This window comes from Conger conger, chromosome 8 (assembly GCF_963514075.1).
Source record: "Conger conger chromosome 8, fConCon1.1, whole genome shotgun sequence".
NCBI classification, from domain to species: Eukaryota; Metazoa; Chordata; class Actinopteri; order Anguilliformes; family Congridae; genus Conger; species Conger conger.
The window spans coordinates 31,956,115-31,981,484 of NC_083767.1; the positions used below are offsets into that span (position 1 = coordinate 31,956,115).

Sequence of the window (25,370 nt, forward strand, 5' to 3'; positions counted from 1 at the left end):
TGCAATCTTTCCTTTGCCATAGAGGTGAAACATGAATCTCTTCTTTTAAATGCCCCAAGGAAAATAAGCTTAGCAAGTTATAATGCCTGGCCAACTGCAAAAGCAAAGAGCTGTGTTTTAATTAGGAAAAAAGGGAAAGGGAAAAAATGTACTTCAGCCATGGACTGAGAAAGGCAAGGGGCGTTATGATTCTATTTAATGATATTGATTTTAAGGTTGATGAGGCTAAAGTTGATACAGGAAGATGGCTCATACTTAATATAGAGGTTAATGAGAAAATAATTTCTATTATTAACATCATGATGACCCAATCTTTTTCAAAAGTATACTGGATAACATTTTACATTTGCAAGATAAAATATATTCGACCATCATGGTTGGGGACTATAATACGGTATAATACAAAATAACTCAGATAGAAAAGGTAATCATTCAGGTAATCAATCACTCAAAATGTAATCAGCTTTCTGAAAGATATTGTATATAAATATAAATACATGACACAAAAATATTTTTTTCTTTCACAATTTAAAATCTGCTGACCCACTAATTGTTTGGGATACTTTTTAATGTGCTGTCTGGTGTCACCCTATTCAATATTCATCTTTAAAAAAACAAAACAATATCAGACTAAAGAAAAAAATGTAATTGCAGAAATAGAAAAATGTACAATACTGGCTGACTCAACTAGGGACAGTGGAACTATGATAGCGTTAGAAGAAAAACTAAAAGAAATAGAAGAACCAATTGAAGAAAGGGCCATTAACACATACTACATGAATAAAGCACAATGGATGGAGCTTGGAGAAAAATGTACACATTTCTTTCTGAAACTTCAACATCAAAATTCTAATGAGAAGAATATACAAAAACTAGTAACAATGGAGTGAATAGTAATCGATCTCCTGACAAAGTCCTTGAATAAGAGACCAAATTGTTATGTTCCTGTGTTCTGTGTGTTAGTGTATCATTGTTTAGTATTATTTATTCTTGTAATTTATTATTTTTCATATTTCATGTCTGGTTCTGTTTATTTTCATTAGTCTTTGCACTCGTCCTCCCCTATTATGTCTGCGTCTGAATGTTTTCCAGTCGAGTCACTCCCCTGTGTGCGTGCCCCACTATTCGGGTGGTTACGGTAGTTTTCGGGGTTCAACATTTTTTCTAAACTCGCGATTCTTACTTCCTGCTTTTTCTTGATAGTTAAATGTTGTAAAGCACTGTTCTTACTAACCACTACTAATCTAGGTTTTGTACAGTACTAATCCGATTAATACACTTACTGTCTGTCTAACTAACTAACAATCACTTTTATTGGGTAGTTTAGAAATATTCACGTTACTAACTCACTAACGCATCTCTTAGCATTTCTGCGCTGTTCGATAACTCCGCCTTCCTATGCTATCCCTTATTACTCGTTTGTTTCAGCAAAGTGTTCGCACCTGTCTCTTAACTATCACTACGTCTTCAATCTATGCATTGTCTACTCTCTAGTCCAGAGCCGTTTGTTTTACATGTGTGTCTTTGTGAATCCAGTCCGCGTTTTCGTTTTCCCCCTCGTTATTGTCCTATTACCCTTTCATGTGTTTCACCTGATGTTCATTTGTTAGACCACCCTCACTCCCATGCCCCGCCTAGTTTGTCTCATTTCCCTGTGTATTTATACCTGTCCTTTTCAGTTGCACGCTGCTAGTTCGTCTTGTCCTGTTTCTGTTCCCGAGCCCTTGATTCCTTCCCCAAGTTCTAGCCTCCTTGTTTCCTTGCCCTTGCCCTTGCCCTTGCCCTTGCCCTTGCCCTTGCCCTTGCCCTTGCCCTTGCCCTTGCCCTTGCCCTTGAGTCCTTGCCCTTGGATATCTGCTTATCTGGTTTTCCTGTTTTGACCCCTGCCCCCCTGGACTATTCTTTGTGTTTTGTGGAATTCTGTACCTCTGCCTGTTTGGACTGACCCCCTGGATTTTGACCTTGGCTTGTTTTGTGACTACGCTCTGTCTGCCCCATCACCTGTGAGTAAACTTGCCATTTTCCACACCCCTGTGTCTGCTTCTGGTTCCTCTGTCCTCCCTGCCGTAACACAAATACTTTCAGCAAATCTATTCCTTCAAGTCACCTCCAGTTCATTTGTGTGAGGACGACTGCTAGTAATGCTAAATGCAGAATTATTACAAGCTTCCTTCTCTCTTTGGGTCTTTAAAAAATATGACATTTACATTCCTGTGCTCTCTGCCAATTAGATGGACAGATGCTGATATAGATCTGTTAAGAATTCGTATTCCAAAGAACTTAAGTGAGCTCTCAATAATAAACTTTAAAAGAAAGATACCGCAACCATGACAATGCAATCGTTTGAGTATATATGGCAAAACAGCACTAGTAACCTAAGAGTTTATATACTTATTTCATAGTCTTTACCTAGTCCAGGTGATTCCTTTTCTAAAGTATATTTAAGAAGATATTAAAATAAATGGAATGGGAAACCTAATAAAATCAAGCAAACATAATAAACATGACAGTGGAGGGGTATAATTATTGAATATTAATGTATTCAATTCTTTGAAATCATCTCTAATTTGGAAACTTCTCAAATCTTGAATGGTTCAGTTGGTTACTTGAACAGGCCCCTTGTTTTAGGGTGGCCTTTTCCCATATTTACAGCTTAATTCCACTTCAGATGGTTCAACAAAGAAATGCATTTCGATTTGTCTGAAATTCTCAGTGAATCCATAGAAAGCTGGTTGCAATTCCAATATCATCCAAAGTTGACCATATATCTCAACAGATTATACCTTTATTAGGTATTTATTGCACTTCTGTAGCCTATCCACTTAGAGTTAGGATGCATTGTGTGTTCAGAGATGCTTTTCTGCATACCACTGTTGTAATGTGAGGTCATTTGCGTTAGTGTCTCCCTCCTGTCAAAGCTGACAGGAGGGAGACACTAACGCAAATAACCTCACATTACAACAGTGGCCACATTCTCCTCTGATGTCTCTCATTAACAAGGAGTTTCTGTCTGCAGAACTGCTGCTCACTGGATTTGTTTTTAGGTTTTTTTAGCACCATTCTTTGCAAACTATAGACTAGTGTGCATGACAATCCCAGGAGATCAGCAGTTTCTGAGATACTCGAACCACCCTTTATGCCACCAACAATCATTCCACGGTCACAGTCACTTAGATCACATTTTCCCCATTTTGATGGTTGATGTGAAAATTACCTGAAGCTTGTGACCCGTATCTACATGATTGTATGCATTGCACTGCTGCCACACAATTGGCTGATTAGATAACCCCATGAATAAGTAGGTGTAATAAAGTAAAAATATTCCTAATAAAGTGCTCGGTGAGTGTAGTTCAATACAAGTACAGTAATTGGTAATAAAATTATATTTATGAAAGAACAAATGATATTTTAAATGAAGAAGGTAAAATTATGTCATATGAAACTACTAAAGTGTACAGACAGGTTGGTTCCATGCAAAGTTATAATCAATTAAAGCATCTGGAAAAGTATTGGTCTGCAGACCCTGTATTAAAATAGTAAATTGACAAAAACTAGTAATATTAATAAAGAAAAAATAAAGGTGCATTTGATATCGCATATAATATACAATTACATACAAATGGGAACAGCTTTTCGATGCACCCCTCCCATGGAATGTGATATATTAATCTACTGTATATAATAAAAAACTATTGATTCTTATAGGCGAGCCTTCCAGTTAAAACTATTGTATAGAATTTTAGCCACCAAGGAAATGTTATATAGATGGGGTATTATTGAACAGTATGTAAATTATGCCAAGATGAAACCAAATCTCATTCATTCATTCATTATCCTAACCCACTTATCCTGAACAGGGTCGCAGGGGCGCTGGAGCCTATCCCAGCTTACATTGGGCGAAAGGCAGGAATACACCCTGGACAGGTCGCCAGTCCATCGCAGGGCACACACACCATTCACTCACACATTCATACCAATGGGCAATTTAGACTCTCCAGTCAGCCTAACCTGCATGTCTTTGGACTGTGTGAGGAAACCGGAGTACCCGGAGGAAACACGGGGAGAACATGCAATCTCCAGACAGAGAGGCCCCGGCCGACGGGGATTCAAACCCAGGACCTCCTTGCTATGAGGCTACCCACTGCACCATCCATGCTGCCCTGAAACCAAATCTATTCACTATAACTTTTGGTACTGTCCCATAGTGGGCCTTTTCTGGACTCAAATTCAGATGTGGCTGTAATATCAAGGCTAAAATGAACATATAGACTGTTCTGCTTGGGGATTTCAAAAATCAGAATTTTTTGTAAATGTTATAAATGTTCTTGGCAAAATATTTATTTTCAAGTCTACCTCAGAAGAAGGGAGCATTTTAAATCAATTGTAAAACATGACAGCAGAATAGAAACCTTGGTATCTCAGAGAAATGATAAATATAGTTTGTACGGTTCAAGGTGGGAAAAAATCTGGTAGGCTGAGGGTTGGTGATTGGCCACATTAAGAAAAAAAGCCTAAAAAAGTTGTCCCCCAAAGTGGGGTGGTGGTGGAGGGATGAAAAAAAGTAGTACAGGTCAAGCCAGATTTGATTTTGTGAAGCCAGGTTACACAAATAAACCCTCGGTATGCTAAGCTCCCTTTGTAGTATACCCAACTGTTTTCTTCTTAGGGGGCTTAGCCTCCCCAAACCTCAAATCCCAGCTATGCCCCTGATCTCATGGAAGCTGCATGGGTTGTGCAAGCATTAGAGACAACGTCCTAGGCCTTACTCTTGCTTACTTTTACTAACCTGGTGGGGGGAAAATTATCTTCACAACTGTGCTGTGTGACTAGCAGTAAGAGCACGGCAGACTGCCAGCTGGCTGTTGGAACTCACAATGTCTCCACAAATCAACTGCCATGTAAATGCAATTTGAGATTCCAAAATTCAGAGTGAAACAACCTCAGCTGTTTACCCCTGGGCAGGATCTGGTTTCTGTTTAGTGCAAGCAAAGTTGCTCCGTGTTCCATTTGTAAACTGGTGAAAGGTCTTTGCCTTTCACCAGTTTATACCTCTACAGTAAATACTGACCAAGTCATTTTTTTTTTTTTATCACAAGAAATGGGACCCGTTCTATCCAATAATGCCCTGCACATATCCTGGGCCATCTGCATGAAAAGTGCATCTATATTTAGTGAGCAATGTCAGGTTTGTCATTTGTCAGGTCATTAAATTGGATTTGACATTTAGACCAAAATGTCATGGATGTCACACACAGCAGAGAGCAGCAGTTCCTCAAGGTCTTAATTCATCCAAACATCATCCATCCACCCACTGTTAGGGACTGAAGCTTCAGGACGGTGTAGGAACTCTCCATACAACATGCCGCAAAACATGTAGCCCAGGGACAACAGAATGTTCATTGTCCCTGTGAAATTAATTAAAAGGAAGTGAATGATTTCTGTTATAACACTAGCCTGCGGAAGGTGACACACATTTACAGTGGCTTCAGAAAATATTCTGACTTAATTTACATTTAATTTTGAATGGATAGAATTGCCATTTTTGCCAATCAGAGACATAGTCAGAGACATATTCCAAACAATATGCTTACCGGTATCTAGTCTAGGCTTTTGATTGCCATTGGAGTCTGATGTCAATGAAGGCAAGTGTGCCAGCACCTGTGGCAGCACCTGTGGCAGCCATACATGCCCAAACTATAACCTGTTCTTAAATGAGTGCACGTGCGTGAGGATTATGAAGTAGCATAACTGATGCCCCAAAAATGCCATATAAGGCTAGGCGTGTCTGGAAGATTAATTCATAAAAATGGAATCAAACCTGCCTGATGTCCACTTTATTTATTTTATTTTATTTAGAAGTTTATTTCAGGGACAACGTACAAAAAAACATTAGTCTCCGAAGAGAAAAGATGCATTGCACTAGATTATAGCTTTTGCTATTTTACATCTCCAGTCCCTTGTACATACAATATAAAACAATACAATAAAAACATACAATATAAAACAATACAATATAAACATCCAATAACATTTTAGAAGAAAACCCTACGGTCAATGAGCCTACTTACACAGAACCCCCCCCCCCCCCTAAGGGTACCCTACTGAAAGTGGGAACAGAATTGACTAGCTAGAAATTGTCCTTTCAAGTGAACTTTGAAGGTGTCAATTGAGCTGCACCTCCTCATCTCTTCTGGCAGACTGTTCCAATAAGTTATTGCGTTTACAGAAAAAGATGACTGTCCAAACACAGTGTAGCGGAACGGTTTAACGCAATCAAGTGCTGACACTGTTCTTGTAGCTCTGATGGAATTTGTAGGACGAATGTGTACAAAGTCGCACAGTGGAGGAGGTGCCAACCCATTAATGATTTTGTAGACCATACATGAGTCTGCTAGTTGTCTAAGGTGTTCAAAGCTCAGTAGCCTGTGTTTCTCGAGTATCTTACAATAGTGGAAGTGCATAGGCTTTTTGTCTAAAGTTTTCAGGGTTTGCTTATACAAAGAAGCGAGAGGTCTTGTACCTGATTCACTAGCTTGTCCCCAGCATGTGATACAGTATGCCATGTGGGAGAGAATCATAGTGTGCATAAATGTCTTAGCTGCATCTAAGGAAAGACAATTTCTGATGTGTCTAAAATTAACTATGTTGTACTTTAATGTTTTAACCATTTTTTTTTACATGGCTCTTAAAGTTTAAATTGGAGTCTAGTACCACACCAAGATATTTAAAGTCAGAGACTACGTCAACCTTGACACCTTTGATCAAGATGTCCGCTGTTGGAGTCATCTTCCTGGGTTTCTTGTGGAAGAACATAGCTTTTGTCTTAGATACATTGAGACTTAGGCCTGACTCTTCTAGCCATTTTGTGATACTCTCCAACGCAGCTGTTAACTTAACAGCTGCTAGCACGGCTGTTGCTGCATAAGTCCACACAACAGTGTCATCAGCATACATCTGAAGATGGATGTCTTGAGGACAGTGTTGTGGGAGATGGTTTATATACATGCTAAATAATAGCGGCCCCAACACGGACCCTTGTGGGACACCCATTGTACAGTTCATGACACTAGACAAAGTATCACCCACTTTAACACATTGATAAGTATGAAGACATCCATGTCAGTGCTGTGTTTGAAAAATTAAAATGAGACAACTTTGACAGCATGACAGCATGGTTCACTGTGTCGAAAGCTTTGCTCAGATCTAAAGACACGGTACCAGCTACAGCTTCCTTATCAAGCCTAGATTTGACATGCTCTATAAAATGCAAAGTTGCAGTTTCAGTGGAATGGTTCACTCTGAAACTGAACTGCATCCGATGCAGCCCAAACTCACTTGTGTTGAGGAAAGCAGTCAGCTGGTCAGCGCCCACTTTTTCAGCAACCTTAGAGAGTATAGGCAGTATACTTATCGGTCTATAATTACAGGCATCAAGGCAGTCTCCAGACTTATGGATAGGTGTCACAATAGCACATTTCCAAGCATCGGGGAAAGTACAGTGTTTAAGAGACAGATTGATTAGATGTGCAATGGGGGCAGCTAGAAGATCTTTATGTGCTTTGATGAACACAGTGTCGAATAAGAACACATCTCTACTTTTAGAGTTTTTCATGGAACAAATTATTTTGCGTACCTGAACCTCACTTGTTTCAATCAATGTAAAAGCCTGCTTTTTGTCATCATGCTTCATGAAACCTTTCGCCAGCTCATTTACAGATTCAAGAAAAAAGTTATTAAAAACATTGGCAACCGTGCGGTGGTCTTCAATTAACTCTCCCTGAACTTTGACTTTAAGATCACCTGATAATTTTGAGTCCCTCCTTGTAAGATTATCTATATTCTTCCAAATTAGTTTACTGTTCCCTTTCGCTTCATGCAGTATACGAAGATAAAAGTTGGATTTAGCTTGTCTCAGCTCCTGAGTGACTTTGTTCCTAAGGCCTTTATATAGAAGGATGTCAGTGTCTCTCCTGGTCTTAACAGCCTTCCTCAGTGCAGCATCTCTAGATTTCATAAGCTTCCATAAACCAGGGTAAATTATTTCTCTTTTTCTTTTTGGTCTTTAACCTTACCGTGAATTTCTCCCTCACAGAGTTAATTCTGTGAGTGAACGTGTCACATCCAGTTGCCAGATCGTCAGAGGACAGCAGGTCATCCCAATTTAGGGTGGTAATTTCGTTGGCAAATTGGTCCTGTTTAGCTCTGGGAATACACTGAATGATCTTCCTTTTTGTTGTAATATTACTAAACCTATTTTTGGTCAGTTTTCTTGCACATAAGGTAAAGTTGTGGTCGGAGAGACCGGTAATTAAGTTATCGTGTTTAATTATTCTTTCTGTCTTGTTGGAGAACATCAGATCGATCTGCGTGCTAGAGCTTTTTGTTATTCTCGTCGGACCGTTGACTATTTGTTCCAGGTGAAATTTATCAGTAATCATTTTTAACCTTTTTCTCTTGGATTTGTCCTCCCAGTTCACGTTGAAGTCACCCATCAAGATTAGTTCCTTATTCAGATTACATTCTTTCAGGGTAGCTTCAAGTTGATCGTAAAAAGCATCGGTAGCAGATTGGGGTCTATAAATACCTATGATGTTAAAAGACATTTGTTGGGACAGGATAATTTTAACACCAACATATTCCAGCATGCTACCGGCGTTGTAGGTCACACGTTCACATCTGATGTTGTCTCTTACATAAAGAAGCACACCACCCCCCCTTCCGTCTGGTCTATCTTGTCTAAAACACTGATACCCTGGCACCATGAATGTGTCCACGGGAGCCGTTTCCTTCAACCAAGTCTCAGTTAGACAGAGAAAGTCCAGGTTTGAGTCAGACAGGAGATGGGATATTTGGGTGCTCTTACCAGTAAGGCTTCTGATGTTGAGGTGCCCCCCAAATAGACCCCTAGGTTTCACAGTCGGGTCCCACAGGACTTTAGCATGATTAACTATTTGTAAGAGACGAAACAGCCTCTGCTTTCTCACGTGCAAGCCTAGTGGTGGCGTGTGGATCTCAGCTGCTGATGTTGCTGGGGGCCCCCTGCCGCTGGGGCCTGAGCCCGGCCTGATGGTGGATGGGCTGCTGCTGCTGCCACTGGGGCCTGAGCCCGGCCTGGTGGTGGACGGGCTGCTGCTGCTCCTGCTGGGGCCTGAGCCCGGCCTGATGGTGGATAGGCTGCTGCTGCTGCTGCTCCTGTTGGGGCCTGAGCCCGGCCTGGTGGTGGATGGGCTGCTGCTGCTGCTGCTCCTGTTGGGGCCTGAGCCCGGCCTGGTGGTGGATGGGCTGCTGCTGCTGCCGCTGGGGCCTGAGCCCGGCCTGGTGGTGGATGGGCTGCTGCCGCTGGGGCCTGGGCTCAGCCTGGTGGTGGATGGGCTGCTGCTGCTGCCACTGGGGCCTGAGCCCGGCCTGGTGGTGGATGGGCTGCTGCTGCCGCTGGGGCCTGAGCCCGGCCTGGTGGTGGATGGGCTGCTGCTGCTGCCACTGGGGCCTGAGCCCGGCCTAGTGGTGGATGGGCTGCTGCTGCCGCTGGGGCCTGGGCTCAGCCTGGTGGTGGATGGGCTGCTGCTGCCGCTGGGGCCTGGGCTCAGCCTGGTGGTGGGTGAGCTGCTGCTGCTGTTATAACTGGGGCCTGGGCCTGGCTTGATGTTCGCGCTGGTGATATTAAGCCTGTTGCTACTGGGGCCTGGCTTTGGAGCCAGGGTCCCACTGCTGCCACCAGCGGCCGAACATTTCCTACCCCGCCCAGAGGGCGGCCCCTCGCTGTAGGACCGGGACTTCCCCAGAGGGAGGTGGGGCGCACTGGGTGGATTGTGGGGGGGGGGGGGATTGGAGCAGGGCGTCAGGGGAGCCCAGGGAGTGGGCGGTTCTGTGAGTGGCTCCGTCAGATTGATGGCTAAAGCCTGATGTGTCGAATCTATGCAGAGCCTACAGTGTAGCCTACGTCTAGCCGCTGACGTGCACCTCCCCAGAAATGTAACTACATGTAGCAGCGACGCAGACCTAAACAACTGTGATTGGTCCACTTGGTAGCATTGCATTTCTGGATCTTCTGACATTATTTAAGTGAGACCACAACAACCATGGACCAATTCGAAGAGAGGTTAAGGTCCGTAGATATGTACATTTGTATGACTCTTCTTCGTTACATTATAAAGACTGCCAGATGGCAGCAAATTAAAGGAAAGAGATTTCCACAAACAAACATGGAAGAACTTGAGGCACAAGTACATTCGCCTATGAAAAAGACTTGCTACTAGGAGCGGGGACCCAGTTGGGAAAAACGTGCTGGCTTTTTATTTGTTTCTTTCCTGGCTGGCACCGCTTATAAAGCACTGGGTCAAATTAAGTCAAATTAAGTCGACAACAAGGCAAATATAACATAATGTTCTTTGTATCATAAACCTCAATGTTATAAGTGTTTAGGCTAGCTAGCAATGCTGTCAAGTTTTAAAGTTGTAAACATGACATATTGATGTCAGAATCAAGTAGTAGTGAAGTCAACCATCACCAGACCGCTCAGCCATCTCCTCTATCCCCCCAGCCATCTCCTCTGTCCCCCCAGCCATCTCCTCTGTCCCCCCATCCATCTCCTCTATTCCCCCATCCATCTCCTCTGTCCCCCGGCCCAAAGATGGCACAGAAGAGGAAGATAAAGGAGCAGGGTGACTTACATTTACATTTACACTTTAGTCATTTGGCAGACACTTTTAATCCAAAGCAACTTGCATAGGTGCATAGGTTCTTCCACAAGTTAAAGCAACACATCCATAACTAGTAAAATAAACATGAACTGCTCTTCTAAACATACAGTCATCATAACTGCTATTTTTTTTTTTTTTGGGTTAGACAAGAGGGATAGGGATATTGGAAAGGGGGTGGGGGGGTGGTTGTCGGGGTAAATCAGGAGGGAGGACTAAGGTACAGTTTGAAAAGGTATGTTTTTAGTCTGCATCGAAATAGGGGGAGGGATTCTGCTGTCCTGACAGTGGTAGGTAAGTCGTTCCACCACTGAGGAACCAGAACAGAAAACAGGCGTGAACGTGCAGCTCGACCGCCAGGTGCTCGTAGTGAGGGAACCATAAGGCGACCAGAGCTGGCAGACCGGAGTGGTCTAGCTGGGGAGTAGGGAGTGATTAAGGATTGTATGTAAGGTGGGGCAGTCCCCTTAGCAGCCTGAAATGCCAACACTAGGGGCTTGAATCGGATGCGTGTGGCAATAGGAAGCCAGTGGAGGCCAATGAGGAGTGGGGTGACATGAGCTGACCTGGGCTGACTGGTGATCAGGCGGGCTGCAGCATTCTGGACCAGCTAGAGGGGCTTGATGGTACAAGCTGGGAGACCGGCTAGGAGGGAGTTGCAGTAATCCAGGCGGGAAATGACGAGCGCCTGGACTAGGAGCTGGGTGGCTTTCTCCGTCAGGAGATGACGGATACGGCGTATATTGTGGAGGAAGAACCTGCAGGTTCTGGCAGTGGAGGATACTTGTGGACTGCTGCAGACATGCTGCAGAGGCTGCCGGAGGAGCACAGGGCAAAGGCCATGTTTGATGTGTACAAACTACCGTTTAAGAGGCAGCAACAACAATAAACCGTTGCATAATTTTTTGATTTTGTCAGTTCACATTTATTCATACTGTTTATACACTTATTGTAAATACGAACAATTATTTAAGTACAGGATCTGAATATTTCGACCTCTGGTTCCTGTTTATACACTCACTGTTTATGCATTTTATTTTTTGACACTTGATTTAACATAACAAGCTTTTAAAATACAATACATTAATTTCAATAAATGTTCAAATGACCAGTACTTTTACAATTTACAAGTTACAATTTACACACTATGTTGTTTTGCCATGGCACAATTCCATGGGGTGGTTGAAAGAAGGCCATCAGATAATTCCGTACACCAATTGCAGCTCTGGTGGAACTGCAACTTGAAAGGTAATGAGGATCGAGAGCAGGGGTGTCAAACTGAATCCCTAAGGGGCTGCTGGTTTTTGAGGTTTCCTTTCAATCAGCTGTCAATTAAGGCCTCCAGAACAAGGAGTGTCGATTCTTTAGCCAATCAATGACTTAAATGCACCACAGGTTCTGAGAACAACCCGAAAACCAGCAGACACTGCGGCCCTCCAGGACTGGAGTTTGACACCTATGATCGAGAGGTTCCAAAAGATTTGTGTCCCCTGCTACCAATCTTCGTAAAATTAGCAGGGATGTATCTGCTCATAGTTCTGTTCACTTCATCAGTGTAGGCCAAGAAGTTTTGATAATGTTCAGTGCTTTGTCAGGCAAAAATTCTAGTGGTCGCCCGAGGATTCGCCACCGTGCTACCAAAATGGCAAATGTGTTGTCAATCACCTGCCTGGCTCTGGAGTAACAGTAGTTGTAGGTCTGCTTTTCCATGGTTATGTTCTTCCCTATTTAGCAAAACGTAAAACATACAGACTATTAATGAATAGGAAATAAGTATGTGCCAATGTACAGTATCTGTGAATACTACAAACATTTAGGAATATATATATATACAGTGGGCTCAAAAATTATTGGCACCCCTGACAGAAAATGAACAAACAATACTCAAAAAAATTCCAAACAATATATTTATAGACAAACTCGAAATATCAACATGTGATAAATAATGTGCTATATTAATGTTTCAATGGAACCAACAAAAATAATTTACTGATTTAATTAAAAATCAATTTCCTCCAAATCAATGTTTCACAATTATTGGCACTCTTAAAGATTATTGTAAATAACACCTACCAAAATTAAACCAGGTATTAAATTCCACTTATTTAAGTTTATCTATGTGTTAAGGAACTATATTGAGTAATTACATCACTTCCTGTTTCACTAGGGTATAAAAATGAGGTAACACACATGCAATATCCCTTTGTCATCCAACACCATGAAGAATTGGCAGTTCAAAAGAGGCAGATAATAGTAGACCTTCATAAACGTGGTAATGGCTACAAGAAAATTCACAAACAATTGAATATACCACTGAGCACTGTCAGAGCAATTATAAAAAATGCAAAAGATATGGAACTGTTGAAAATCTCATGGGTAGAGGACACAACTGCATCTTGCCCCCCAGGATACTGAGGAGAATGGTGAGAGAAGCAACAAAATCCCCAAGGATCACAGTGAAAGAATTGCAGGCCTTGGTGGCATCTTGGGGTCACCAGGTTTCAAAAAGCACCATCAGACGCCACCTCCATAACCACAGCCTCATTGGAAGGGTTGCCAGAAGAAAGCCTTTTCTGACCACAAGACTCAGAAGAAAGCGCTTGGAGTTTGCCAAATGTCATTTACATTATGACTGGAACAAGGTTCTCTGGTCAGATGAGACCAAAATTGAACGTTTTGGTCAGATACAGCATCGGTATGTTTGGCATAGGAACAGAGATGCATACAAGGAGAAGCACCTCATACCCACAGTGAAATATGGTGGTGGGTCAGTCATGTTTTGGGGCTATTTTAATTCCATAGGTCCAGGGGCACTGGTTAGGATTGATGGCATAATGAATTCCAGCAAGGAGCAGGCAATTTTGGCTGAAAATCTGGTTCCCTCTGCCAGAAGTCTGGGACTTGGTCGTAGGTGGACTTTCCAACAAGACAATGACCCAGAACATGACAATGACCCAGAACATACCTCAAGATCCACACAGAAATGGTTCTGTGACAACAAAATCAACGTTCTGCAATGGCCATCTCAGTCACCTCAATCCAATCAAAAACCTGTGGGCTGAGTTGAAGAGGTCAGTTGATAAGCACAAACCCAAGAACGTGAAGGATCTTGAAAGGATATGCAAAGAGGAATGGTCTAAAATCCCTCCAAATGTGTTCCTTAATCTTAAAATTACAGGAAGAGACTCCATGCCGTTATCCTTGCCAGAGGTGGTTGCACTAAGTACTAGGTAAAGGGTGCCAATAATTCTGAAACCTTGATTTTGTTGAAATTTATTTTTTATTAAATGATTGTTATGATTTTGGTTGTTTCCTTTGAAACATTAATAAAGTACAGTATTTGGCACATGTTGGTGTATTACCTTTCTCTAGAATTATATTATTCTTTTTTTTTAAGCCTTGTTTGTGCATTGCTGGTGAGGGGTGCCAATAATTCTTGAGCCCACTGTATATATATATATATATATATATATATATATATATATATATATATAGAATACATTTTGTCTGTGACATGGCTAGAAAGGGGTGCATGAGATTGTCGGGAAAACGAAGCATCACCAACGATTACAAGCAGAATTTTGACTCCTGTTCCAGGAAGACTGGCTGGTGGGGGCAGGTTCAGTTTGTGTTCATAGAACCACATCTGCTCTCCCTGAAGATGCCCCCATCACTTCCCCGTCTGTATTCCCCTACATCCACCGTGATAAACCGATATCTGCTGTTGCTGGACAATGGAGTGTGCGCATTTTTAGTTGTAGTAGTCACTCCAGCGTACGACAATGCCTTGATGTTCACGTGTTTTCCATCTACACTGCCGACACAGTTTGAAATGTTCCATAGTCTCCAAAAATCTGCTACAAAAGCTTCCCAGTGCTTTCCATAAAGCTTTACAGACCTTGGAAACGATGGAGGACATTGTGCTTGACGCCAGTGTGTAGCTAGATGCTACAGCCTGTTGGTTTCCACCTGAAGCTAAAACTCGAATGGTGATTGCCAGTCTCTGAGTTGATAGGCATAGTGTGTGTACACTGGTGCAAGACAAATGGTTGCAGACGATGAACCATATCGTGAAATCTACCTGCTGACATCCAAAAATACTTCAAAGGCATTTCCTCATCCACGTCTCTCAGTGGCCGGACAAGCACAGAAAATTCACCCTCCTTCTGCCACGATCGGTCCAATAGTTGTACATACTCCTCCATACATGCAGCAATTTCAGTAAAACTAACTGTTCTTCAATATTTACTCACTCCAACTCCATGATGTGCTCAGTTTCAGTCGCCGTTGTACAGGAGGAAACTGGAAGAAACACAACACAATGGGCAAGAAACCCCATCGCAAACTAGCATTTTGGCAATATAATTGCAGAGCAATTGTAAACACAGACACCACAACGCACGTAAGTATAAATGCCCACAATGGCGTGGGCCACCTCCGTAGGCTAAGCCATAGGCTCTGCATAGATGTAAATCAACCTTAATGGGATCAATAAGAACATGAAACAGTTTACCATGGAAAACTGCCAGCACCTGGTTGGGTAGACTGCGTTCATCAGTTTTGGCAAAACATAACAATATGGTGTGCCATTGATGAACTTTCCTAAACACTAAAATACATTTCTGAAAATATTTGAGTTGACAAATAAGCAATGCACTTGCTGAATCTTGATTCATATTTGATCTGCCTTGTTTGAAAGTTTCATTTGAGATTTGAGATCCTATATGAGGCCCATTGTTCTGCTGGACAATCCACCTATGACTAAGTCTCACCTTCCTAGCAGAGACAACCAAATTTTCTGCCAAGATTTCCTGGTATTTTGGTGAATTAATTATGTTGTTGGCCTGAAATACTGCCCCTGGACCACTGGCAGGAAAACCCACGAAACGAGAGCCGCAGTGGCGCACAGCTAAAGTAATGGACCTTCATGCAGGCATCAGTTTGTTGCAGTTACACACTGAGGACCTGGGTTTGATTCCCGGTCCTGCCAACGCTGAGTTTGGCTAGCAAACATGGAGTGGCATAATTGAGGTTAGTGAGATCACTGCATACAACAGCATCCTGGGTGCCTCAGAATCATGGACATGTTCTCAGGATCATCTGGGCCACTGATGGACAGGGTATAAGCCGTGTATCCCTGACTAACACACAGGCAATTCAAGATCTGAAACGAATGTAAAAAAAAAAAAAAAATCCCCTGCCTCCTTAATACAGTAGGTTTGAGGTGCTTCTCCATATATGCATTCCTCTTTTGCCACCAAACATGTTAATGGTGTGTATTAGAACCTTGGATCGGGATTGGAATCCTGCAGGACCAAATTCCATTAAACCATCGGCCTGCCTAAATTACGACTTGTGAGTCTGGCTGCAAGGTCCATAAAAAAAAAAAAAAGCCTAAAAACTGCAATGGTTTTTGCTTTAAAAATTGCCACATTGTGTACCCAAACAATATACCTGATCCCCAAAGTTCTTTGGTGATGGCATGTCAGATCTCTACCACTGAACTATAGTTCCCCCTTCTTTTAAGCCCCTTTTTTCATAGGTAGTTTTTGAGGGTCCTACATGAAATGTTAATCCTGTGATAGGTGGCCAATAAGCTGGTTACTTTGTTGTGTGTGCCCTTTCTGAAAATACATGTGTATAATATCCAGGAGTACTACATTTTCTGTATCTGTATCCATATCTGTAATCGGAAGTGGGTGTAGTTTAAGAGAGAAGATTGTTTCATCAGTCCAAAGATTTTACATGATAGGAAAATGCTGAACTGCTGCCTTTCCCCATTGGTTTTTTTGTCTGCACAACTGGAAGTAAACAGGCAGTAGTGCATTTCAGTAGAAAAAGTAGTAGTCATTCGCTAACTTGAAATTACTTGGTAACTCCAACTTATAGTTATATGGCTTGCATCTACCCGGCGCTAGTCTGATAAAAAGTTGATTTTCATTGGATTGTCAAAACCATTATGGGTTGTAGGCAATTGTACTGGGTCCTGACAACCTAAGCATACATAATGCAGGAGAAAAAGGAATACTTTTTTATTTAGTCTTTCTAGAAATTACCCATTTAGCGAACTGTTTTGGAAAAACCTCATTGACCTCCATTTATTCTGTGAGCACCAAAATATGTAGTACCAGTACCAGTGCAAACGTTTCAGACCCAGAGTGCGGCATCTCGCTCTTCCTCTCTGGATCAGTCCTTTCAGAATCAACAGTCATTTCCATAGTCCAACCAGGGGCATTGCTATTCAAAATTAGAATCAGTTGAATTTTTTGCAATTGTCGGGAAGTTTAATATTGCAGAAAGGTACAATGCAAATTCAGTGGAAAGTCAGCAGAACGGCAAAAACATGGTAAAAAAAAGAAGTCAATCCATATGAAAGTCATGGTGTGAAAGTTATAGGCTAGAACGGGCACAGTTGAGCAACAACCCAGCAAACCAACTATTTACAGAACAGCCTCAGAAATGACAACAGTAAAACATTTACAAAACAATGTGTTTTTTCTATAAAGCATACAGTCAGCTCCAGAATTATAGGCAACCTTTATAAAAATGCTGCATACAATGAACACAAATAATAATCGTATGCCCTGTAATTTTATTATTATTAACTAATTAGTCAAATTAACTGTTTTTACGAACACTCTTTAATTCACTGTGCAATGTATTCAGGATGTTTCGGTGCAAGTGCAACATTGTACAGGAACCATCACCTTGTTCAGATCGGCACTGGTGCTGTCTAATTTTAAACGGTTAAGCCCGCTGATGTTGTTCTTATAGCACCTGCATTAATTATACTGGATATTCGCTTTAGTAGTACTAGGACTGCTCTGATTGGGGGAGGGGGTGCACTTTTAATTTAGGGCACAGTGCTTTTTGCCTCTGTACCCCTGCGTTTGAAATTAAACAATGAATATGATGTTACAGTGCAGACGGTCAGCTATGATTTGCAGGCACATGCACAGTTAGGGTCCAAGCCCCTGGCCTTTTACCCTCATAAGTTGACAACATTATAGAATGAACACTGCCTGCTATCATGAACCTGGGGAACTCCTGTGGCAAGGGGCTGAGGTGTCAATACTGTACCAGCCCAGGAAACCTGGAAGGAGCGACCAGAGATGTAGGACTTGATCCAGTTCAGGGCTGTGCTACAGATCCCTGTTGCTGACAGGGAGGACAAGAGGATGTTCCATAGTGTCAAATGCAGCAGAGAGGTCTAGAAGAATCAGGACAGAGGAAAAGGTGGCTGCTCGTGCGGCATGAAGTGATTCACTAACGGAGAGGGGTGTGGTCTCCGTTGAGTGGCCAGGTCTGAAGCCAGACTGGTGAGGGTCCAGCAGGTTGTTCTTGGAAAAGAAAGAACAGAGTTGGTTAGAAGCAGCTTGTTCAATTGTTTTGGATGAAAAAGTAAGAAGAGATAACGGAGGGGTCCAGGGTGGGATTTTTCAGCAGAGAGAAGAGGGGATAGGCTCAAGGGCAGCGGTGGTAGGGCAAAGGGAGAGCAGGAGTTGGGAAACATCGGAGTCTGTAATAAGGGGAGAGAAAGTGGAGAAATAGGGGGCGGGTGTAGAGGGAGGAAGGGGCACAGAGCGGGGGGTGTGATTGAGAAGGAGCTGCGGATGTCTGCAGTCTTCTCATCGAAAAAAACTGCGAGGTCATCAGCAGAGAAGGAGGACTTAGGTGGAGGAGGCCTGCTGAGGAGAGAGGAAAAAATGAGGAGAGAAGAAAAAATTCCCTATCAATCTAACAGGACTCAACTGAGCAACAAGAAACACCTGTCATTCACATGTCCGAATATAATTGGTTGGTCTGATACAAAATGTGATATGTTCGAAGTTCAAATCTAGATAAAAATACCAGGAAAAAAAGTTTAAATTCAGATCTGTCAGCTCCTGTTGGAGGAGACTGTAAATGCTCACATTGAGGACATACATTGGTGCAATGTTTTTGTGAATAATAACTGTTTAGACTTTAGAAAAAACAAGGTTTAATTGGTGCATCATTCATAAATAGATGTTCTATGCTTCTGTTGTAATCACACCAGTGTGACTGTACGCATCAAAGGGTTAAAGGCCTTTTCAGCCACGTTAGAAGTAGCAGGTTCCTAGCCCGGCCAATATCACGTGTTCTGTCTAATCATACAGTTTATCAATCACACACACACACACACACACACACACACACACACAGAAATACACTAATTACTCTTAGTACAAGACAACACTGTGAACCCGTTACCACTGCCCCCCCCCAATATCCTTCTTGTTATTCTTATTTTAACTTCAGTGCTGCACTGATTTTTGGAAAGCTGAACCTTTCACTGACCTCAGTAGACTTGCCAAGAATGTCTCTCACCCAGTTTGACTTTTGACCTTTCCCTCAAGGATGGCAGACTCTTTCCCCTCCTCCTCCCTCTTCGTCTTCTTTTTCAGATCACACAATGAAACCCGAGCTTCTGCAACACACAGAACATGACAGGGAAACTTATTTCTGATACCCCTTTCTCACAGAAAACCCAGGATATACACAGGATATTGAACCTGATATTGAACCGCGTTTGACCCATTCACACTGCATGATGGTCCTGGGTCCTTGCCATTCACACCAGATCCTGGACTTTCCCAGGTCTGCAAGTTTACTTCCATATAAGTCAATGCTGAACAGACTGTCTTGTCTCAAAATCATTAAAAGTGTATGTTATGTTCCCATTAATTGATCTGTAGGCTATGTTTTATTTGCTATAAAAATAACGTACATACATAAAATAATGAAAGCGCACACAATCGCTCAATAATTTTAATGCTACCAGCAAATTGATATTTACAAAAATACAAAAAATCTGCTAGTTAAAAAGTTGCATTGTGTTCTTTATTGTAACAATAAAAGACTGTGTACGAACTAGCATTATAGCGATTGGCTGGAGAGATATTGAAATATATTTTTAAAAATTACTTTGGGTGCACTTTGATACACATTTCCCAACCCCAATTCTAACCTTAACCATTGTAGCCTACAATAAAATGTGAAACTGATTGTGAACATCATTTGTGAAATGACAGTTATCGCACAGAACAAAGTGATGAATATTTCTCATATTTTGTAGAAGGCAGTTTTGGAGGAGTTTTCTTAAGGAGACTATTCTTAAAAATATGCCTATATTAAAAATACGAGCTGCCTAATACTAGAAAGGAAAAGTAGTAAAGCCATATGTAAAATAATTTTCTTAAAATAAAGAATGACACAACTGATTTAAAATGAAAACACAATTTAAAACAAAATTTTAACGAACACCATTGCCGACATACTAGCGTGTCAACTTATGGGAATTTCAAGATTGCCTGAAAAAATACCAGATCATGCGCACCGTCTGTCATGTTGAGTAACCTTCCATACCAAAGCCGAGCCGTGTCTATTCCAAGTAATTACCAGGTCGTGAGCAGGGTCGCAGTCCCAGGACGGATATCCAGGGTACCCTTTAACACCAACAGCAAACACGGCACATTCCTGGGTCGTTGCTCCTGTGTGATGGGTGTAAACCCCTGTTGTCTTTTTAACAGCCCTGCACTATCCCCCACTTCCCTTCTGGATCTCCAGCCCTCTCACCTCTTTAACCCCCAACCCTAGGATGAAAAGTATAAATGACACTGAGGGTGTTTGCATATAGCTGAAACATAATACCAGATACTTTGGCATTGTAAACCCCAGACAAGATGTTTGCCCCTTGCTGTTTGGTAGCCTTTGATCACACCCACTCTTAAATCCTGTGTACTGTCTAGTGTCCATCCCCAGTTTGTTATGCCAGCCTGTTTGAGTCATATTCACAAAATAACCGGTTCCTGTTACTCTGATATGGGTATGAAAATTTGATATGAAATTAAATGGAAATAACCAATGCCTGTGGTTATTTTGTAGCACCACATTTTTGCGTTTGCTAGCCCACAATACTTAACTGTATTTAATCATCTCACCTTAACCTGAGCCTAAAGTGGTCATGTTTCATATGGTTAAAAATCATAATGAACATCATGAGATAATCAGTATTTAATCATCTCACCTGAACCGGAGCCTAAAGTGGTCATGTTTTATATGGTTATAAATCATAACGAACATCAAGAGACAAAGCTATCTCATAGACCTTGATCAAGTTTGTTTATTATGTTCCTAAAAGTGTTGTGACTGGGTATTAATATGAAGGCGTGTACTCCAAGCAACCAATAGCAGCTTAGACATCCCCCCCCACCAGGTATTTTAGGTAGCCAACCCCAGGGGCTCCCCATTCCGCTTTCCACTTTCTTTACTCTTTTTTGCCCAAACTTTCACTGATAGAAACCATCTAGCTCAGAAAGTGTCATATGTGCCTTCACTATTACAGTATTTTTCTTAACATTGACATCCTCAGAGAATTCTGATGTTTTGGACCCGTACAGCTGTATTTCACATTTTGAACCTCACACGCCTTGCATGAACTGGGCCTTGGCGATCCTCCATTTTTATGTTTCTCTTATTTACATTCATAAAGTAACTCGCAAGCAACACCGTAATTTTAAGTTCAGCCCCCTTTAGCGATAAGTCATAGCTACCTGAGCATACCCCAGTGTGAGTTGTGTGATTGTAATCCATGTTATTTTTGTATGCATGATTGATTGTGGCTCCTCTCTCATGCTGACGGAATGATCCACCAAACAAAGTTAATAAGAGACATATGAATTCATAAGGGAGAATTCAATTCTGTGGAGGGAGAATTCACCCTGAATAACATTGTGTGTTCTCAACAGAGAGAATACAGTAGCCAAGATAATGCAAGCTTCTTGAACCCTGCCGTCAATATCTACTTCCCTTAATTATAAGATTCTTGAGTTTAAGCATAAACTTTGGTGTGAGTTTGAGAATAAACCTTTTACCTAAACTTTGGAGAACCATTTTGTGTGAGTCCCTGGCCTAAATGTCTTCACTGATAGAAACCATCTATCTCAGGAACTGTCATCTGTGCCTTCACTATTACAGTTTTTTTTGTTAACATTGACATCCTAGGAGTTTCTGTCCTACACAGCTGTATTTAACCATTTTGATTGTATGCCACTCAAATGGCCTACGGCCCGAGCTGCAGTGCTTGGCTGATTTTTGCATACAACGCCACTTTTACAGGAACGGGTACAGCTCAAACCCTGAGTATGTTGAACTCCCTTTGTATTACACCCCTGGTCTGAACTGGTCAACCAGTTACCAGCTGTTTCAAAATCTAGTTTCAGCTGTTTTTTTCAGGAGGAGGGTTCAGTATTCTGGACCACTAGCAGGGTAGCTGATACCCACTATATGGTATACTATAAATCTGGGCCAGCTTGTGAACTTAGTCACCATAATGCATATACAAAACTCCTATTACTGTTAACAATGCTATGAACGCAATACATTCTGAAGAGGGCAATCTGATCATTACTTTAGTGGAAGTATATTGCATCAAACTTAGGTTCAACAAAAGCAATGGAAAATCTCTAGATGAGGGTAAAACGATAGTGATCCTCTGAATGCAAGTTAAATGCGAGTGCAATTCAACCAGACAGGAACATATTGCACAGCACGTCACCTGTATAATTACTAAGGACATGTTAGTATGCTTGGCAGTATGCTTGAACTAGCCTTTAAATCTGCGCTCCTTAAAAATAAATCCATATTTAAAATATTTTATCTGAGTTTTGTATAAATAGAAACAAAAAATAACAATGATTCAAATAATTTCCCTTTGGTGAGTATTTTGGTAATGTATTTACTTCCTGAAACAAACTTTTCAGCTCTATAATGATAATGCACACTCCTCATAATGAAAAAGGGCACTGCTGTCCCCTCTATTGTCAGAAACCTGCAAGTATTTCAGGTTACCATGGATTTGAGTGCTCACATATGCCACCTGGTGGTGTTACTGTGGAAAAAAAATATATATATGCCAATTTGTCGCTGCCCAGCAGATCTCCAGAGAGGGCGGCAAATGAAACATGAAATTACTGTACAGCACAAAGACAAAGCTCTCCAAAAATCACATCTTTCTCTTATTATTGCAAAGTCTTTGGTTGTGTCTAATTGAATTCTGCAACAGAACTTTCAGGGCTTTACCCAGACTCTGTGATGTGACTGAAAAAAATGTGTGGGTTGACAATTAGAAGTCAGTTTAATGCAAACAGCCTGCTCAAAAAGGCATATTTGTGCGTATACCCTTGATTACAGCCCTGGTCCTTGCTTCTGACATGTCACTGTGGTAGGCTACCAAGAACCCTAAGTAGTTTCTGAAACTATTTGTTTATTTGCTACATAATGCACTGTTGATAATGAAACCAGCCTAAGCTGGTTTAAGCTGCATTTTACCTTGCTTTACCTCGTGATGCTTTTAGCTGGTCCACCAGCTGTTCATCAGCTTAACCTGCTTTGGCAAGCTGAAGACCGGCTTTTAGCAGCAATGACCATCTAGGAGTGTCGAGAACACAGCTTCAACCATCTAATCCAGTTAGAAGTCCAAGCTAGTCTATCATTCAGCTTGTTAACTATATTTCTCTGTTGTTTGGCTCTAGGGAGGAATAGCTAGTGACGTTGTTGCTATGAAAATGTTTATGACAATGATCATCCATTATCTCCCTTGCTATTGAACAGATACACGAGGGAAGATAATTAACTGCCAATGGCCCGATCAGGACAGTGTGTTTTCGAGCCACCATTACTGTTGAACACTGTAAGTTTGAAAGATCACCGATTGGGTGATCAACCTACCAATTTAATGTGCTTATCTGCCCTCATTAAATGTAGCTGAAATAGCTGGTAAGATAAGTAACGGATGATCACTGCCATACATTTTAAATAGCTACTACACAGCCCAAGTGCAAGCTGTCTTAGTCTTCAAAGTGCATTATGTAGCAAATAAAAATATAGATAGTTTAAGGAATAACTACTTTTGTGCTCTCAGTAGCCAACCGCAGCGACATAGCTGAGGCCAGTAAACTTGTTTGATGTTTATAACTTTAGCTAACATTCACTCGATACCTATTTAGATTAAAGGAGCACTGCTGCCAGACAAGGTGATTCTAATTATATTGAACAATATAATGAGTAGAGATTTTAGTTGTATATAAAACAGTTTTTGCTATACAGGGATTTCTGTTGTGTCTCGATTGGAGGAATAGATGTATTCCCCAGGACGCAAGGGATCAAGTACCCGTACGTTTTGTGAACAAAAAAGATAAATAATAGTTTTGCGCACACCTTCAGGTTGTGTGTATGCTCAAAGCCTGGAATTTTTCTCAAAGGCCAAAAAAAATTGTTTTTTTGGGGAGGGTCTGTAAAAGCATACGGCAAAATAATTTCATGCACAGAGCTTTGGGCTGCACACACAAATTCAGTGCAAGTAGATTTGGTTTTCTCTCTCAATTAAAAAAAAATTAGATGAAGATCTAAACTCCCTGATGGGAATAAATCTTTGATCACAAGGAATCCCAGCTATAGGGTCATGCCCATCCTCCGCTAGCCTATAAGTGTAATACTATGAAATTAGTATGTAAACTAGAAAGTCCAAATGGAGGGATGTAGGGTCTAAAATACATAGCTATATACTAAATATGATGTGATTTTGGTTCATAAAAAGTCAAGTTTTTAGATCGTGGCTAAAACTCAGCCTCCCATAATGCTTTCATAGTGAGGACCTTTCCACAATTGGACCATCATAATGCCACCGACAGTGTGTCTGTATTAATTTATTGTCCAGAAAAAAAACTGACTTAGCTGGCATGATTCTAGCATATAAACTTGATTACAAATAGGATATGTTTGTGTAATGTCAGTGACCTATCGATGGCAACCTGCAACTGATGTTAAGTGCGAATGTGTTGACGCATCCCGTAAGATTTTGTGGATGATCTGGAGCCATGTAATTTTGCGTTTGTAGAACGATTTAATGCGTCATTTGCTCATATAAAGTTGTTGTTGCTGTCTATGATGAAATCCGCTACCATTCAACAGGTCTTCCAATTAACCTTCCAATTGCGTCGGTTCTCCCCTACATCATTATTTGTGAAAAGACGTTATCCTAGTCCAACATGTTTTGCCATTATTGATCATACATTGTTACAGTGGACAAAATGATGGTACAAATATGATAATCATCATAGCCTACATCTAGCAAATCTGTACAGCATCTACCAAATCTGTACAGGCACAGCTGCTTTCATCTGAAAAGATTTTGACTGACAACCCTTCCTTTGTGAACAATGCAATGGAAAACAAGTCATCTTAAAAGATACATTTCGATATACGCTCTGATTGAAAATATAGGCCTTCTCTGTTGATGTTTGCATGTGTCTTCATCATTGCTCTCCCTATGGTTTAATATCAAAGATTGTGTCAACAATGTGCTACTATCCCACTACTCAGCTCTGACTGCTGACGACTGTGAATTAATTTAGTTTAGCATTTTTGTTTGTATTAGTCTATGTTTATTAACAACTTTAATTCCATGCGGTTGCACTAACATTATTGTCTCTAAGTGTAATCGTATCATATTAATGTAGGCTAGAACAATAATGATCTTTGAATTCTGTGAACCTTAAAAATGTGAAAATACTGAGCATATTTAGCATTATGGTTCATATTAATTGTAATACGAGTTAAGTGAATGGATATTCTACCTAGTAGAGTAGAGTA

At 41.2% G+C, this 25,370-nt stretch overlaps 1 protein-coding gene and 1 long non-coding RNA gene across 5 annotated transcripts in view; one reads left to right on the forward strand and one right to left on the reverse strand.

Moving 5' to 3' along the window:
- The window catches only part of LOC133134730 (carnosine synthase 1-like), a 71,871-nt gene that overhangs the window by 21,713 nt on the left and 24,788 nt on the right, over positions 1–25,370 (forward strand). The window lies entirely within an intron of this gene.
- On the reverse strand, positions 16,722–20,301 carry LOC133135545 (uncharacterized). The gene is made up of 3 exons (XR_009709407.1): positions 20,118–20,301; positions 19,047–19,146; positions 16,722–18,037 (listed from the first exon to the last, which is right to left on the reverse strand). It is a non-coding gene; the product is annotated as an uncharacterized LOC133135545 (long non-coding RNA).